The sequence below is a fragment of the Canis lupus genome, chromosome 16 (genome assembly GCF_048164855.1).
Source record: "Canis lupus baileyi chromosome 16, mCanLup2.hap1, whole genome shotgun sequence".
In the NCBI taxonomy this organism is placed as follows: domain Eukaryota; kingdom Metazoa; phylum Chordata; class Mammalia; order Carnivora; family Canidae; genus Canis; species Canis lupus.
In genome coordinates, this window is record NC_132853.1 from 6,871,773 (window position 1) to 6,889,991 (window position 18,219).

Consider the following 18,219-nt stretch of genomic DNA (forward strand, 5'->3'; position numbering starts at 1 on the left):
AGCCTCCAGACCCCCCAAAAATAAATTTCTGTTGTTTGAGCCCTACCTCCACCCACAGTGTGTGCTACCGTGTTACAGCTGCCTGCCAGACATATGTTCTGTTATCACCCCAATTTTATAGCCAAAGAAACTAAGGCTTCAAAAGGCAAAGGACTCACCCAGGGTCACAGAGCTAGTAAGTAGAGAGCCCGAAGTCAAACTGGGATCTTTGGGTGACAGAGTGCCAGCCCTTGACACTAAGGAACCAAGTGAGACCATCTGGCTCAAAAATCCTCCTCAAAAAAAAAAAAAAAAAACTAAAAAAAAAAAAAAATCCTCCTCACTTCTGGCAGGTTTGAGAAGCCCCTCCTTCCTTCCTGGCCCTCCCCCTGCACCCCCCAGACATGCCCGCTTGGATTGCACTGCTCTTGCAGAGGCTCCTGGAGCTCCCTGCCTCTGGGCCTCTGGTTTCACTGCTGCTGCAGAGCTGAGCTATTCCAGCTCATCCCCTTCCTCCCCTCCTCTGAAGGCTCTTCCTTACCAGCTAGCTCACTCACAGCACACACACACACACACACACACACACACACACTCAGTTCTCACCTCCCTTTGGCAGCCACTCTGAGGCTCTCTCTACCGCCTTCACTAATGCCTGCTGCAGACTAGCTGCAGAGCAGCTTTGGGGGTACCCCCCTGAAGACCACACTCTGCTCCTCCCCGTGCCCCTGTTGCCTGTGAGCCCCCTCCTGCCTGAGCAGCACACCAGGAAAATGTGCACAGATGGTCTCATTGACTCTCACCCCCCTGTAGCAGGGACTGGTACCATCTTCATTTCATACACTAGGACTTGAGGCCCAGAGAAGGGCAGGGCTCTGCCTCAGGATACACAGCAGAGAGTGGTAGGGCTGGAATTTATCCTGGCCAAACTCAGAGAATGGAATTTATTCCAAAATGTCATGGCTTACATGGGACCTTCCCTGAGAGCAGGTTGTAATTGGGGGCAGAGGGCAGGGACCCAGCAGGGCAGCCAGAGGTCACCCCCCCTACCTCCCGTGCCTGCCACTTGCCCCTTTGGAGCATTCTCATTCCTCGAAGGACAAGTATGAACCTCCACCCAGTCCACAATCATTCCTGTGTGGCCACCTGCCCCTCAGGCAAAAGGGTGCCCTACACAGACCCTCAAAGACTCCTGCTCTAGGCGGAGGGATACTGGCCATGACCAACCTTCTGTGAGCACCTCCTCCGTGCCATGGTCTTTGTTGTGTTGTAGCAATGGAAAGGGGAACCAAGCCAGGCCTGACCACCCCCCAACCCAGAGCTTGGTCTAGTGGAGAAAACACACCCAATTATCCCACTAGCAACTATAACTTTCTGACTCGGGGCATCAGGGTGGCTCAGTCCATTAAGTGGCTGACTTCAGCTCAGGTCATGATCACCTGGGAGTGAGTCCCACATTGCTGCGTGCTTGGTGGGGAGTCTGCTTCTTCCTCCCCCTCTGCTCATACTTGCTCTTGCTCCCTCTCAAATATATATTATATATATATATATATATATATATATATATATATATATATATATAAATTTCTGACTCAACAATGCTGGGAGGGACGAAGTCAGTCTGTGAGGGGAGTAGCAGATCTGGAGAATGTGTAACAGTTAATCAGATGAAAAGGGAAGGAATAGCATGTGCAAAGGGCCTGTACAGGGAGGGTCAGAGAAGAGGAGAAGGCCTGTGCCCTGGAGCTCTGGAGGCTTCTGGAAGGTGTTAAAAGGGCTCCCCAGGGCTGGGCCAGGCAAGGTCCAGTGAGCCATCTTAAAGGCTCTCATCTTTATTCAGCAGAGAATTGTGTTTTGAAGACCCTTGCCCCAGCTCTGTGTGATGGAGAAGAGGGTCAAAGCACAGAAGCAGGTAGAAAAGAGAGAGGTTGGCTTGTGTCCAGGTGAAAGAGGCCTTGGGAAAATGACAGCTGGCATGAATATTAAAAAAAAAAAAAAAAAGAAAAGAAAAAGAAAAAGAAAAAGAAAAAAAGACCAGGACTCAGCAACAGAGGTAACACAAACAGCCAGTCTTGATTTCAAAGTGGAAGTGATCTTGGAGATTGCCAGTTTATGGACACACAGTTTTACACATGAGGAAATGGAGACCCAGAGAGGAGCTGTCTTGCCTCCACGTGACTCTGCTGGTTCATTCATTTGACATTTACTGAGCACCTACTGGGTGCCAGGCACTGTGCTAGAGGCTGGGGACAGCACACAGGTGAGCAAGACAGATCTGTCCTGTTGTGCCAGTGCCACACCAGCCAAACCTGTGTGTGGTCCTGAGGGCTGGAGGGGGAGGGAGAGACAGGGAAATGATAATGATGATGACAAAATTTTACTTACCAAGCATTTTCCATTGCCAGACATTGTGTCAAGCCTTCTGTAAACATGATCTCATTAATTGCTACATTGCTACAAACAAGTGCTGTTGGGCCATTGTACAGATGACAGGATTAAGGGTCAGAGAGGTGGAGTGACCTACCTCACCAGTGAGGGCCAGGACAGGCCCTCACCCCACCTTGCCACAGATCCTGCCTTGTCAGGCCCTCTGGCCAGACCAGGTCCTCCTGGGGCCCCAGACCTGAGGCTGCTGGGGGCGGGGGAGGGTGTGGGGGATGGTGGTGCACAGAGGGGCATCCAGAAGTGCCTTCCCCTGGGGACACTGGAGGTTCTTGCCCCTTCCCCGTTCAGTGGAGGGGCCCAGGCTGGCTGGGGGTCAGAGGGAGGTCAGGAAGGAAGCAAGGAGAATGTGTCAGCACTGAAGCTGCAGCCTGCAGGTCCCCCTTCCCGCTCACTCAGCTCTCCTCCCCCTCCAACAACAAGCAACCTCAGTAAGTCCACTCAGCCCAGGGGAGATGGGACCAGAGTAGGGAGCCGCACACTCTGGTCACCCCCTGCTCCAGCCCTCTCCAAGGCACAGTCTGGGCCAAATCACTGTCCCTCCTCCTCCATCAGTAACTGGTGCTGCCTACCCCTCCCAGGTTGGGCAAGCATGCATGTGCACACGTATGTGGTTGCAGCCTCCCTGCTCACTCATCCAGACATGCACACTCCTTCATTCACTCAATAAAGCTTTGAGTACCTGCTCTGGGCTGGACCCTGTGCTGGGTACTGGTGACAGGGGTGGACGCAGCATTCTGTGTTCCTGCTATCAGATGCCTGTGGGCTCAGAGGGAAGAAGGATGCTCATGAGCCATTATTGTACAAGGCCGTGCTGAGACCAGAAGAGGACACAGGTGGGAGGGACCAGGGAGGAAACGGGAGAGACAGTCACCCCAGCAGGGGTGACAGTCAGTGAAGGCTACTTGAAGGAGGTGATAACTTTCTAAGACCCTAAGACTGGATAGGAGCTAGTCAATAAGATGGAGAAAGGAAATGTGAACCAGACAGAAGGAAGAGCATGATAGAAGGCCTGGACTCCCTTGGGACCATGCCCACTTGAGGAATGGAGAAGAGGTGGTCAGGGTTGGTTCTTGGAGGAACAAACTGGGAAGTTGAGGGTAAGGCTTAGGGGCTGCATGGGACGCATGGGTGGCTCAGTGGTTGAGCGTCTGCCTTCCGCTCAGGTTGTGATCCTGGGGTCCTGGGATCGAGTCCCACATCAGGCTCCCTGCAGGGAGTCTGCTTCTCCCTCTGCCTGTGTCTCTGCTTCTTTCTCTGTGTCTCTCATGAATAAATAAATAAAATCTTTTTTAAAAAAGGCTTAGGGGCTGCAGGAGTTCCAAAGCCAGGAGCTAGACTGGGCTGGGTCCTGTAGGCCATGTGAAGATTTGAACTTCTCCCTTGGGAAGTGAGGCCAGGGAGCAGGGAAGTGATAGGTCAAAGGTGAATTTCAGAATGCTCATCCAGGCTATGTATACACCTGCTCACTCCTGTACCAGCCTTCACGTGTGTACCTGTTCACAAGTACCCGCACAGCCAGACACACACAGGGATCCACCTGTGTGCCCGACCCTGCGCAGAGCTCTTCACAAACACAGCCCCCTGTCAGGCCCTACAGCTAGGTTGTGTCTAGTGTCTGCATTTTACGGAGGACGACACCAAGGCTCGAGGGTCGGAGAGGTGGAGAGTTTGCCCAGAGAGACACATGATGGCTCAGCAAAGCAGAGACTCCACGCCTGGACAACTGGCTTCCAGCCTGTGCTTGTGACCACCGGGCAGAGAGCAACCCAGAGAGAAGCAGCAGTTCTGCTTTGGAAGGACAGGCTGGAGTTCCTCCTGCTTGCCTTGTAGGCTTTGCCCCAAGGTCCAGCCCGTCAAACAGCTGGGGTGTGTTTCCTGGGGAAACTAGAGATGGAAAGTCCCAGATAGGCACCCTGGGATGACTAGGCTGTTCATGAAGCTCCCATTCCTGCCCCTTGGCCCTGTAATCGTTTATACAGCAGGGTTACTCATATTATTTCTTTTCATTCTGGAACTCTGAGCTGGCTAAGACCCGGCTAAGCTGGAGAAGATGTGGTACAGCCACTCTGTATCAGTTTCCCATTGCTGCTATAACAAATGACCACAAATGTAGTGGCTTTTTCTTTTTTTTAAAAAAAGATTTTATTTATTTGTTCATGAGAGACACACAGAGAGAGGCAGAGACATAGGTAGAGAGAAAAGCAGGTTCTCTGCGGGGAGCCCGATGTGGGACTCGATCCCAGGACCCCAGGATCATGACCTGAGCCGAAGGCAGATGGTCAACTGCCGAGCCACCCAGGTGCCCCTGTAGTGATTTAAACAACACAAATTTGTTCTCTTTCAGCCTGGAGGTCATATGTCCCAAAGTCAAGGTGTTGAAGGGCTGTGTTCCTTTTGTGGACTCTAGAAGAGAATCTGTTTCCTTGTCTTTTCTAGCTTCTTGAGGCCGCCCACCGTCCTCAGCTTGTGGCTCCTTCCTCCTTCTCCAAAGCCAGCAAGAAAGCATCTTCCAACTTCTCTCTCTCTGACTCCAACCTTCCTGTATCTCTTTTATCAGGACCCTTCCTCACTACTCCTTTTAAGACCTGCTGCTGGATCTTGTTAATGCTTAATAAAGAAGCACATTTATTATGACATCATGAATGTAATCTTTAAAAATCCCGATAGCTGTATTTCAAGTTAACTGGCTTCCTGTGTAATCAATCCTATGTATTTGTTATGCTTTTACAAACAAGGCAAGGTATGAAAGTGTCACCAAATGCTCCAGTCGTCCGTGGCACGGAAAAAGTCACAGACATTCGCACTGCCCAGGAAAGTCTTGGGATCTTGGATATGTGGCCAAGAAGCTGGGCCGGGAGACTTTGGGGGTACCTGTCTGGAGCCTGGAGGATGGGTGACTTCAAAAGCTCCAGGAGGTAGCCTCTCTGAGTCCCCTTGGATCAGGTCAGGCTCAGTCCTGGAGGCCACAGCCCAGGCCCTGAGGCAGGACAGGAGGAGGAACTCAGATGAGGGGGGCACCCAGTCCATTGATGGGGCACACAGAGACGAGAGCAAATTCCATCGGGTTAGTTGTTCCTTCTACAGCAAATCCATGCAAGCAAGCGCTGCAGAGATGCAGAGAAATATCAGTGCTAGAGCCAGACGGCCTTAGGTTCAAATCCCAGGTTTGCTACTTGTCACCTGGGGGGCCAGGGCAGCTAATCTGGCCAATACTACCTTTCAGTTTCCCTACCATGAGGTGTGGTGAGGATTAAATGAATGACTTCAAAGAACAATACTAAATACACATCTGTCTGTCCGCTGTGACCCACTGCAATGATGATGGCGATGACCATTCTGACCTCTATTGTCTATTGACCATTCTGACCTCTGCCCTGGCTGCCAGAGCTCTTTACTCCTATAAGAAGAGTGTATTCCGAAGAAAAGGTGTTCTAGGCCAGTGGGCAGAGTGGGGCCTCCTGGGCTGGATTCTGTGGATTCCCAGGTCCTGCAAAGTCCTGTTCCACCTACCCAGCTCCCAGGTGCTCCCCCCCCGCCCGCCCGCCTGTGTCCTTCTCCCTCCCACAGAGCCTTCCTCTCTGTCCCCCTGACACAATCCAGCCCTCTCACCTTGCCCCTGCCCCTCTCACCACTCACCCTCCCCACCCTAGCCTTGGTTTTAGAAAGCCTAGCCACTTTCTCCAGGAAGCCTTCCCTGCTGTCTGTGGCTGGGTTCGAGATTTTTCTCTGAGCTTCCTGTAGTTCTATCATCGTGGCCTGTATTTATGGGCCTGTTTATCCCATTCAATGATAAATCCATCCTTGCACAAGCTGGCTCATAGTAGGTGTGCAGCAAACACTTGTTAAAGGTAGGAAGGAAGGAGGGGGTTAGTCCAGCCCTTCAGGAACCATGAGACAACAGGCTGAGGAGCTTGACGGGGGTAAGGAGTGGGGGTCAGCTCTCAGCCTGCGGCCCCCCAAGGGCAGCCAGCCCTCTGTTCCCTCTCTGTCTGCCTGCTGATCCCCAGGGACAACAGAATGGGGTGGAGTGGCGGCAGCGGGAGTGGTGGTAGGGGGTTGTAGACAGAATACCCAACACCCTGGGGAGGGGAAGGCTGAGCTCTGAGGTCTCTAGAAAAGCTGGAGCAGGTGGGGAGGGGAGGCTGAAGCTCATATCTGGCTTTGCCCACCCAGGCAGCAGCTCCTGCAGGCAGCACATTCATCCCTGCATCACTGCCACCCTCTACCCCCCTCCTCCTCCTGGGGAGGCACTAGAGGCCCCTTTCACGGCCGCCCTTGGGTCTGTGTGCACGTACAGCCAGTTATGCAGACTGTGTGTATGAAAACCTAGTTCCTGAGACATTGCAATTTACTTGAGGTTCCTGCCAATTTGCTCCTGTGTCTCACTTAGGGAAGCCTCCCCACCACCGAAGGATGGTGCTTGGGCCTGGGCCGGCTCACGCTCCCAGGCACCTTGGTTGAACAGAGTCCTAGGGTGGAGTGTAACCTAGGGGTAGGAAAGGAAAGGCTCTTTCCTGAGCCCTGGCACTGCACTGGGAGAGGTCGCCTGGATCACCAGACTCGGCACAGGGTTGAGCAAGCAGCTGCGGAGCATCATGGGATTCTGGGGCAGGGAATCCAGAGGCCGGGGCTTTCTGGGGGCTGTCAGCGGCTGATCTCAAGAGCGGAGACAGCAGCTGGAGCGCTGTGCAGAGAGGGCAGGACTCTGGCCGGAGATAGGGGAAGGGCTCCCCAGGTTGGTATCCGAATACCTGGCTCTGGGGAGCCAGGAGCCTGTGATGTCCTCGAGGAGCCTAAATTCTTGCTGCCGCCACCCTCACATTGGCTTGTCCCAAAGCCTTATTATTATCACGATTGGTATTGTCCTTTTTTTCCCCCAACATCTACCCACCCAGGTCCAGGCTGGCTGCTGCAAGGGTGCCCTCCTGGAACTCTGGGGCTAGGAGTCTGCAGGTTGCGGATGACCAGAGTCTGTGCCCCTATGGGGGTCGCTGAGGCCGTGGAGCCGGGGAGGGGATGGGGGGTGGTTTCTGGGAAAGCCCACAAGAAGAGTGGAAGCCCAGACCCTAAGGCAAATAGCCAAAGACGGGAAGGGGGTTTCTGGCAGGAGGAACATTAAATGCCAGGGCCCGGGATGGGGCAATACCTGGGAACCACAGTTATTCTGTCCGCGGCCCAGGGTTCTGGGGGTTAGCGAGGCACTGGGTGGCGGAGGCAGGGCACCCACGGGCAGGGCCTTGAACGCCGAGGACAGCGCGCCCTCCCGCTCCTTGGGCGGGGCCTGCCCCCACCGGCGCCCCCCACCTCTGTGCCCCCCCAGCCCGCCTCCTCTCCGTCTCCTTCGGGCGGGCCCGGGGAAGGCTATGGACGGCCGCGGCGCCCTTTCAAGTCCGCCTCCCGGAGGCTCCCGAGCCGGCCGGGCGCGGGGGCCGCTGCGCCGACATCAAAGCCCGGCGCCCCCGGCCAGATCCGGTTGCGGAAGGGGCGGGCGAGCCGGGAGGGAGGCAGGTTTCGGCGGATTCCGCTTTCATCCCCCGGCTCGGCGGCCGCGCACCTCCGGGGGCCCCGCACGTCCCTGCTGGGCGAGTCCGCGCAGGGCCGCGAGCCGCGCCGCGGGGCCGGGCGGGGCCGGGCGGGGCCGGGGGGCGGGGGGCGGGGGGCGGGGGGCCTCGGGCGGGGCCGGGCCCGGCTCCGAGCCTCGGGCACCCTCCCCGCCCCGGGAAGCCCAGGCCGGGTGGGGGCGGGGCGGGGGGCGGGGAGACGCCTTTGGGGAGCGGCTCCGGGAGGCGCGGGAAGTCTGGACCGCTGACACCTGGCGGGGACGGGGCCTGGCGGGGGTGCACCTGCGCCCTGCTCGCCCAGGCCGCGGGGGGGGGGGCGGCCGCAGAGTCCCCTGCAGGATCCCACGCTCCCCGCCTCTGCGCCTCTGGCCTCGGCTCCCTAGCGGGCCTCGCTCGTCCTTCCTTCTTGCGAAACGGCTCTGCCTTCTGATGTCACAACAGTAAGAATGACAGGGGCCACACATTGTCCCCGCTGTTCCCAGCGTGGTTGACTCAGGACTTCCTTTCTCAGCTGCGCAGCCTGGGGCTCAGGGAGGGGACTTGACTTGCCCCGGGGTCACACAGCCAGGAAATTGGAGCCAGAGGTAGGCTCCGTGGCCAGGATGCACTTGGTTTCTGTGGCCTCTGTCCTCCACTGTTCCTGCCTGCTGCCCCCCCTCCCACCCCGGATTGATCACAACACAGGCATGGAGTAGGGGTGAGGCCGGGCTGGGAACAATGACAGCAGACACTGATTTGGCAGCACCCCAAGAGGAAGGTGTATCTATCACCCCCATTTTACAGACGGGAAAGCCGAGACACGAGGAGGTCACACAGCCAGCTAAGGAGCAGGGCCAGGTGTTGACCTAGTTTTTGGCTCCAGGGACTTGAGGCTTGGCCACCGCTGAGGGAGGGTGAGACAAGCAGAGCCCCCAGAGCACTTACTGTCTGTCAGCCCCAGGCCAGGAATCAGCTGAGTCAGCCCATGAACCTCAGCTGGGTGTGTGGGGGGTGCTGCTCTATGCCGGCTATTCAGCAGAGGGACTCAGACACAGGGAAGTGAAGCATGGGCCACAGCGGCCAGGAAATGACAGTCAGGCTTTGCACACGGCCTGTCTGGCTCCTGCCTTGATAGTTGTGGTGGCGAGAGGGGCACTAGCACCGCCACCCTACCCCCACCCCCACCGGCCACGCCGCTCAGTTGTGGAGCCCTTGAAGGGCTTCTCTGGGCAGGGCCTTGTCTGCCAAGAGGGGGCAATTTTAATGGGCCTCCCCAGGATGCCAGGTGCACTCAGGCTGGTGGGATGGGACCGGTGCCCGGGTATCAGGCAGATGCCACCCCAACCCAGAGATTTAAAATTCCTCCCTGGAAAATCAGATAATCAAGGAAGTCAAATACCGTGAAATGAGTGTGATCCTTGCCAGAAACCCAGAGGGAGCATCAGAAAATCATCACATGGCAAGTGCAGGCGTGTGACCCACCTCCTTGTTTTACAGGCAGGGAAACTGAGGCACAAGACACAGCAGCATCTATCGAGGGCCTCCTTTGTGGCCAGCTGTGTGTTGGAACCTATTCAGTGCCTGCGCTCCCTGAGCTCGGAGATGTGCTGAGAATGGTTCCTTATGTGCTAGTAATGTTACCATTATTCAATTCTGATCCAGGAAGCCTTCCCTGAGGAGGACACATCCATGGTGAGACCTGATCTTAAGTAGGAGTCACTGAAGCTGGTGAGAAACACAGTTCAGGCAGAGGGGAAGGCATGTGCAAAGGCCCTGGGGTGTGAAGGAGTTTGGCGCAGGAGAATAAAGAGGCTGGAAGCCTGTTGCAAGAGTGAGGGGGAGAGGCACAAGCATGGAGAAGCCAGGGAGAAGGCAGAGGGCGCAGGACCTTGGGGGTTTGGAGGAGCCTGCCTAGGCCAGTCAGTGCTGGATGGAGGGAGAGGAGGCAAGCAGTGGGAGTCAAAGCTGACAACTAGGAATCCAGCCCACAGTGACCAACGTCAGGAGAACCCTGGCTGGGAGCAGGAGAGAGGAGGGAGCTGTCTCTAGTCCTGTTTTAAATCCTGCTCTGTTGAGCTCCTGAAAGAAAAGGGGAGATCAAAAGGTAAAATTTGCAAGTTAGATTTACCCTCAATTCTATTAAAGCACCGAAAGCTGTTGAAAAATAGTATTAGGGTCTTAATTCCACAAATGTTGGAAATCCCAGCCTGGAAGGCCCTGTCCTCCGCATGGGAGGAAGGAGGATGGGGCAACTGCCTGGCCTGTGGGCTCAGCTAATGTGGGCCAACAGGAAGCTGCCGAGGAGAATCCATGGCTACCCAGACTGGGTTTGGGCTTCTCAGAAGGGTGCTGTATACACAGTTGGGCTGTTTGGACCATAGGATGCCCAACTGCTGATGAGTGGGGTGGGGTGGGGGCAAGTCTTATCTTTGTCCCTGGGTGGGGAAGGGGGAAGGAGGGAGAGGGAGGAAGAGGGGCAGAGAGGAAGGAGAGAGAAGGAAGGGAAGGAGAGGCCCATGCTGGGTAGCAGTCACTGCCATGATGCGTCTGCTCTTGGGACCCACACTGTCCCTTCCTTCCCTGGTGGAACAGCATCTCCGCCGAGGGGGTGGGGGGCTGTGCTGGCCCCAGGCCCTCATCTGATCCTCACAGAGGTCTGGACCCCAGTCACCCTGCTCAGCCAGACACCAAGCCTGGGCACCTAACCTGGGACTCTGCACCCCGGTCTCTCTCGGGGCCTCACCCACAGCTGTCCGGCACCGTGTGTGTGTGTGTGTGTGTGTGTGTGTGTGTGTGTGAGCACGCATCTGCAGATGTTAGGTTAGGAGTGCAGACTGGACCAGACTGGCTGGGCCTAAATCCTGGCTCAGCCACTTGTGATCTGTGTGACCTTGGGTGAGTGACCCAACCTCTCTCTGTGCCCCAATTATGTGGAGGTAATGAGTTAATCTGAGAAACCCCATAGCATAGCCCTTGAAATAGAGTACGTGCTCTATGTTAGCTACTAAAAGGCTGACAATAAGATTCCTTCAGGAAAAGGCTCTAAACTGAAGGGAGGGGGTCTCAGAAGGTTCTAGAAGCTCCTGAATTAACTACAAAGCTTTGTGTGCAGGTATGTTTTTTCGGAATCGAGAAGGTCCTTAGCTTTCATCACAAAGTCTCATGACCCCCTCAAAAGCTGAGCAACCTTGAGGCAGCATTGACAGCCTCCCCCGTGCCAGGAGGGTCCATTTTCACGCAACATTTGAGGGGCTGCCTGTTGCCTGTCAGCCCGGGCAGGTGGGTCTTCAGCTGTCCTGCAGAACCCCACTGGCACCCACACATGGGGGGCCATGTGTGCGCAGGGACACTGAGCCCCTAACTCCAGAGGAATTATTTTTAAGGCTGAGAAAACACTGCACATTGTACCCAAACCAGCTCCTTTCTCCAGGATGGGGAGGCTCAAAAACAGACTTCAAAGGCAAGCTTTGAATAAACAAAACACAATAAAAATAACTCTTGGAACCCAAATGCTGAATCACAGCCCCAGGCACACTAAGCCAGTGATGCCAGTCTTCCCTGACGACAGGGACAGGCCCTCGTGCTGGGGCCTAGGAGGCCAGGCATCCTCATTTGCCTTACCTCCCAGCAGGCCATCCTGCCCAGCCTCACCCTCCAGGCCTTGCTGGAACTCCCACCAGCTCTATTCTGGTCGCTCTGTCGGGTTACAAGGGTCCTTTGCCCAATTCTTACCTGCTGAAGTGAGGGGCTTCCCTGTCTGGCTGATATCAGGGAGGCTGTGAGTATATGGTACCTGGCAGTGCCGCCCTGGGGAGCAGGAACCTGCTCCTAGGAGGCAGTGTGGCTTTAAGGATTCTGATCTGGGTTGGGCTGTGTGACCCCAAGATGGTCTCGGAGCCTTGTAGAAATGGGAATGACACAGCACCCCCTTCATGGCAATCCTTGCAATGAGGACAGGAGAGTAGCTGTGGGGGAGGCCTGGGTGTATGGCCAAGGCCAGCTCCCAAGCATGGGTGACCAGAACACCCACACTTACTGTGTGACACTCGGTCCCACTCTCTCCATCTATAAAATTGAATGATCTTGAAAGACCCTTCTATGAGATCTCGGATTGGGAAATGCGAGCATATTAGGTGTTAAATAGTGAGATGCCTGGGTGGCTTAGTGGTTGAGTGTCTGCCTTTGGCTCAGGGCATGATCCCGGGGTCCCGGGATCGAGTCCCACATCAGGCTCACTGCATGGAGCCTTCTTCTCCCTCTGTCCGTGTCTCTGCCTCTCTCTCTCTGTCTCTCATGAATAAATAAATAATATCTTTTTTAAAGTTTAAAAAATAAAATAAACTAGCATGTACCATACAGAATGTACATACAGTTGATATTACAGAATAAATATATGGGCATGTTGGGGCACCTGGGTGGCAGAGTCAGTTGGGTGTCAGACTCTTGGTTTGGGCTCAGGTTGTAATCTCTGGGGGGTCAGGAGATCGAGCCCCCCATCAGGCTCCATCCTCAGTGTGAAGTCTGCTTGGGATTCCTTCTCTCCCTCGCCCTCTGCCCCTCCCTACCCTCGATTGTGCTCTCTCTCTCAACCAAATAAATAAATCTTTTAAAATATAGGCATGTCTGTACTTCCTTGTATGTGCACAGAATACCTCTGGAAGGTGCCCAGGAAATGGGGTTACCAAGTGGGAGGGACCATGGCCAGGTGGGGGGGGGGGCTGGGAGGGGCTTGGGGCTTGTGTCTGCCAATGCCGTGCCACACATGGACATTATCTAGTACAGACATGCAGGTGGATTTTTTTTTAAGTCCTTTTGGAGGTTTGATGGTCCCGACTCCTGCCTGATGCTGACCCAACTCCCAGGAGCTGCTCTGGGGGATCCAGGGACCATGACAGGGATTTGGGGTGACAGCAAAGCCCATTCCTTGGTGTCATCTCCTGGGATCTGCTCCCCTGTCCTCAGTCTGGTCTCTTGTCTCTTGGCCCAACCAGCTGGAACTCCTCACAAGCCTTCAAACAAGCCAGACAGGGCCTTGCCTTCAGGCCAGTCCACCTGCAAGTGTCTCCAACCCCCTTCTCCCAGGCGGTCTGTGGGCCCCCCATACACCATTTGTGCCGATTAGTATCTGTGTCCAGGACCAGCCACACAATTTGCCAGGGCCCAGAGCAAAATGAAAACACAAGGCCCCTTGTTTAAAATTGATTGAGAATTGGGCACCTGGCTGTCTCAGTCCGTTGAGCATCTGTCTTCTGCTCAGGTCCCCAGATGGAGTCCTGCATTGCGCTCCCCACTTAGGGGGAGTGTCTGCTTCTCCCCCTGACCCTCCCCCCTCTTGTATTCTCTCTCTCTCTCTCTCTCTCTCTCTCTCTCTCTAAAATAAATAAAGTCTTTTAAAAAATTGAGAATTTCAAGAGGATACTAGAAGACCGATAAGCCTGGCGTATTCTCCTGCAGGGGCCATACCTCTGTGAAGCCAGCCCCATCTGTATCTCCCTCACCAAGACATGGGCTCCCTATTCAGAGAACTCAGGACAGAGTCTGGTACACAGTAGATGCTCAATTAATGTGTCCTGTGAAGGAAGGAAGGAAGGAGCAGTAGAGCAGTAGAGCAGAGGAATGGCAAAGTTTGCCAGCCACGGCCAGCCTGTGTACATTGGCTACAGCCCTGCCCTCTTGGCTGGAGGAAACCTGAGCCAGCTTCCAGGAGGAGGAAAGCTCAGCCTCAGAGGAGGCATCTGCCCCTGTGCTCCCGGCACACCTGCCTGTGCTTGTCCCCATCACAGCACTTACCACTGGTTTCTTCTCTGGGGCTTAGCTGTGTGACCCTGGGAAAGTGACTTACCCTCTGTGCCCTGGTTTCTTTATAGGGCATATTGGGCTAGGGGTGGTGCCTCCTTCATCACAGAGTTGTGCCCTCCTTCGTGGAGAAGTCAGTTCTAAAACTGGCAGTCTTTAGACCCCATCTGCACATGGCACCGGCTCAGTCATGTCCATTGTTACTCCTCGGTGATTCCTGGCTGCACTCTAAGCTCCTGTGGACTCCTGCTCGCCCTGGTTAATATTACAGAAAGCCTGTGGCTGGTGGAAGTCACCTGTGAGCCGACCTGGGGAGGCATCCTCCCCTGGGGGACACAGACTGGGTCCTCAGGGTGCCTACGAAGTACCTGAGCCAGCAGGTTCCTGTAGAAGATTCTTTGGGGGGTTTGCTGGCTCTGCAGCCAGGAGAGCTGGAAGTCTGCCCAGAGCCCAGTGGGGGGCTCCCTGGGCACTTGGGGGTGTCACCGCAGTCCCCAGAGCTGCCAGGTGCAGACAATAAACCAAGGAAACCCTGGTGAGTGAGTCATTAGTGGTCCCCTGTGCCTCGTGATGGGAGATGGCAGGCAAGCTGCTCCTGGTTGCTGCTCTTGGGGTCCAAGTGCCACCGTTCAGGAGGGTTCCAGAGCCCAACCTGGTGGGTCAAATCCCTGCTTCTGGGGTGGACTCTGCCTGGCCCCAAAACTGGTTCCCATGGGTCCCAGTGGCACAATGACCACCAGCGGCTGACCACCAGTCGCCCCTGCTTCCTGAGGCTGTTTATAGGGGACGCTGAGGCTTACACGGGGCTGCCTGGAGGTGGCAGCGTGCACTGTCTCCGTGGAGGCCTCTGAAGGCCTTCACCAGGGTCCCCTGGAAGATGCAGACCATCTGTCACTTAGGACATATTTAGAAGAGAATGACAAAGGGACCCAAAGAGGCAGAAATGTTGGGGAGGGGGATTTAGATAATGGCAGACAAAGGCAGAGGGACTGGGAGGAGCAGTGGGCAGCCCCTCTGGGCTGGGGGACACCGGCCTTTCCCTCTGTCCAGGCAACAGCCCTCCTGAGCCCCTGGCCCCAGCCCCCTGCCCGTGTTGGGAACTGTGGCACCAGCCTGGCTGCAGAGACTGTGGCAGTCACCGCCCCCCCATCCTGGCTTCTGTCCTCTGTCCAGGTCTCATCACGCCCCCACCTCATGGCCCTGGAGAGTCCCAGTGTCCACCCCCTGCCCTGCGCAATGGCTCAGGTCCCCCACTCTGCGCCCCCAAATCCCCAGGCTTCCCACCCTCGCACTTGCCACTCCATCCTGGAATCACCCATTTGAGTCCACATCCTACACCAGACCCCAGACTGTGACCTCCTGAGAGCAGAGTCAGTCATGCGGGTGCCTGCTGTGTGCCCAGGGCCCAGCATGTGTGTGGCACACGGTAGGTGCTCAACAAACTGCACAATGAAAGTGGGAGTCCACGGGGCAGCTCGTGTCCCCAGAGCTCCACCTGCAGTTCCCATCTTCAGTGGCTCCCCATGGCTACAGAGGCCCTCTCTGGGTGCCCCCAGCACTGCCTTTCCTGCTCCATTCCCTTGGGAAATCTTGAGGCTCCCTGCCTCTGTTGGGGGGGGGCTGGGGGGGTTGGGGGGGGGCTTGGGCTCTTGCATTGCACTTAGGCTTATCTTGTCTTCACATCCTCCCCAAATTCCATCTGCTCTGAACAAATCTCTCTCTTCCCCTGACCTTGCTCGGTTCACCCTGGTGCTCCTTGTGCTAGAGTATAGATACCCAGGAAGGGACGGTCCTCCAGATCACCCCATTTTGGGGTTTGAGGAGAGGGAGCCCACATGGCAAGGCTTTCAGCGGTTGACACGGGGAGTTGCATGTTGGGGTCAGTCTCCTGGCCAACACTTAGTCTGTGTGACCTTGGCCCCCAGCTTAGCCTCTCTGGGCCTTGGTTCCCTTCCCCCACCCCCACCAGGAATGGTTGTACTGAGTAGCTCGAGAGAAGAGCTGGAGGCGGGGTGCTGGGGTAGGACAGCTGAGGGCCTCGCCTCAGCTCCAGCTCCCACACCTGTGCCAGCCGGAGCAGGACCCCCTAACCTCTCTGGGCCTTGGAGTCCTTATCAGCAAATGGTGCTCAGGAGATGCTCTCACAGGGTGGAGGGCTCCAACCAGGGAGGGAGGGAGCATTCAGGGGAAAGGAGCAGGGATTTTCCTGCCTCTCCATCACTGCCTTCTGCCCTGGGTAAAGTCATTCCTCCCAGTCTACCACCCACCAGCTAGACCCAGGCCCCACCCGGCCTGGCCCAGGTCTGCACAGGGCCCAGGAGAGGGTCACTGGTGCGGGGATGGCATGGGACCTGGGGGTGTGATTATTCCAGGTGAGATGGCAGACCGGAACTGGGAGGACTGGGATGAGTGGGGGCAGGGATACAATTGCCATGCTGCACCCTCCTACGGGTGGGTCCGGGGTGACAGGAGAACAGAAGCCACCACGGCCGCTTTCTGGGTCCTTCCAGACATGAGGCTGCCTGGATCCCAGGTGGCCAGCCCTGAGTGGAAGTGTCCCAGTGAAGGGGACCCTACTGTGCCCCCCAGGACCCTGGGTGCCCCCATCCCCATGCAGCCCCCCCCCCCCCCCCGCGTGCTCCCTTCCCCTTCGATGTCGCCCAGAGGCAGGTGGGACCCAAGCAAGGAACGCAGCCGCGCATGTGGGGCCTGTGGGGCCTGTGGGGCCGGCCGCAGGGAGGGGCCGCCTGCGTGTGCTGTGGCCCGTGTGTGCGTGTGCGGGGTCTCTGCGGCCTGGGCCTGCGGGGGGCTGTGGCCGGGGTCCCCGTCTGTGCGCGCTGTGAGGGGCGGGATGGGAGGCTCGAGGCCCCTGGACACGTAATCCCCGTCGTGGGGGGGGGAGAGGGGGAGGGGGAGGGGGAGGGGGAGGGGGAGGGGGAGGGAGAGGGGAGCAGAGCCGGCCGGTCCGAGGGGAAAGCAGAAGCCCGAGCGCTCTGCGGGGACCGGGTCGGGAAGGGCACCGGGGCCGCCGGGAGGCGGGGCGGGGCGGGGCGGGGCGGGCCCGGGGTGCGGGGCGCGACAGGGCGCCCCTCCCCGCCCCGGACGCCGCGGGCTCAGGTCCCGGCGCCCCCGCCCCCGGGAGCTCTTCGCGGGCCTCGACTTCCAGCCTGGTCGCCCGCAGCGCCGCTGCAAGCCTAGCACTTTTTGGCTCAATAGCAACGAAAAGCAGCGAGAGAAGGGGGGGCCCGGGCCAGCGGCGAACCCGGGGCAGGTGGAAGGCGGCGCGGCGCGGGCGGGAGACGCGGGCGCGGCGCGAGGGGAAAAGTTTCCGACCCGGAGCCGGAGGCTGCGAAGTTTCGGCCGCGCCGGGCGGCGCCAAAGCCAGGCCAACACTGCCCCCGCGTGGGCGCGGCGCGGCCCTGCAGCGGGCAGCCGGGGGAGGGCCCGCCGCGGCCCTTGGGGAGAAACTGAGGCTCGGAGACGGGGGGCGGGGGGAGGTGGGCGGCGCAAGGTCACGGGGGAGGGGGCGCGGCAGAATCAGGCCTCCTCTGAGGCCCGCAAGCTCTCGGAGAAATGGAAATCCTAGGGCGGGGTGGGGGTGTCGTGAAAGCCCAGGAAGGAGGGTGCAAGGGCGTCATCCCAGGCAGGGAAGCCTCATCCAGTGCCCAGGGAAGGGGAGTTGAAGTGTTGCCCCCATCCCATCCCCCGCAGGGTTTCTCCAAACCGCCTAGATCTGTGACCTTTCTTCTGGAGGCAGGGCACCCCTGCCTGTGAGTTGCATGCAAATCCTCCCCATCCACTACCCTCCTGGCCCTAAATCCCCACCGCCGGCCCCCAGCCCAGCACCCCGCTACCTATCCTTTCTGCGGGGCGCCTGGGTGTGGATTCCGTGGCTGTTTCCTCACTGGCCAGGAGGTGGCGATAAAGACCTGGATCTTGGGCTTGGCGAGAGGTTGGGGCCCGGCCGCTTGGACACAGGGGAGGACAGGAGGCTTCAACTTTGCCCGGGAGGCCAGTGCAGCGGTCAGATCAACCCACCTGGTCCTTTGCCACCACTCGATATGATTTTGAACACTGCCCATGCCTCCTCCCCCCACCACTAGGAAAGCAACATCTGGTACCCACCCGGGATGCTTGCCCTCCAGGGACCAGATGGTGTGAACCTGGCCTGGGGAATGCAGTGCGGAAGACAAAGGTTTGTCCACTCCTTTGGAGTCTGGACACCCTCATCCCATGGTGGAGGTCAGCAAGTGCCCTTTGGTTCCAGTCAAAGATGGAAGCTGGCGGGGCCTCAGGGCAGGTGTCTGTTTCAGGTGTGGGTTGATCTGGGTTGACAGAGGCTTGGTCCCAGGTTTGAAGTGTGTGTGGAAGGCCTCTTGCCTTCCAGAAGAGGGGTTCACCTGGAACAAGCCCTGGCCCCATGAGGATGCCTTGCCCCCACCCCTCAGCCTCATCTCAGCCA

At 57.3% G+C, this 18,219-nt stretch overlaps 1 long non-coding RNA gene across 1 annotated transcript; it reads right to left on the minus strand.

Annotated features, from left to right (window-relative positions):
- Nucleotides 1–4,839: 4,839 nt before the first annotated feature.
- Nucleotides 4,840–8,003, minus strand: LOC140605857 (uncharacterized). Its single transcript, XR_012008403.1, has 2 exons — nucleotides 7,313–8,003; nucleotides 4,840–5,525 (listed from the first exon to the last, which is right to left on the minus strand). It is a non-coding gene; the product is annotated as an uncharacterized lncRNA (long non-coding RNA).
- Between the last annotated feature and the right edge of the window lie 10,216 nt (nucleotides 8,004–18,219).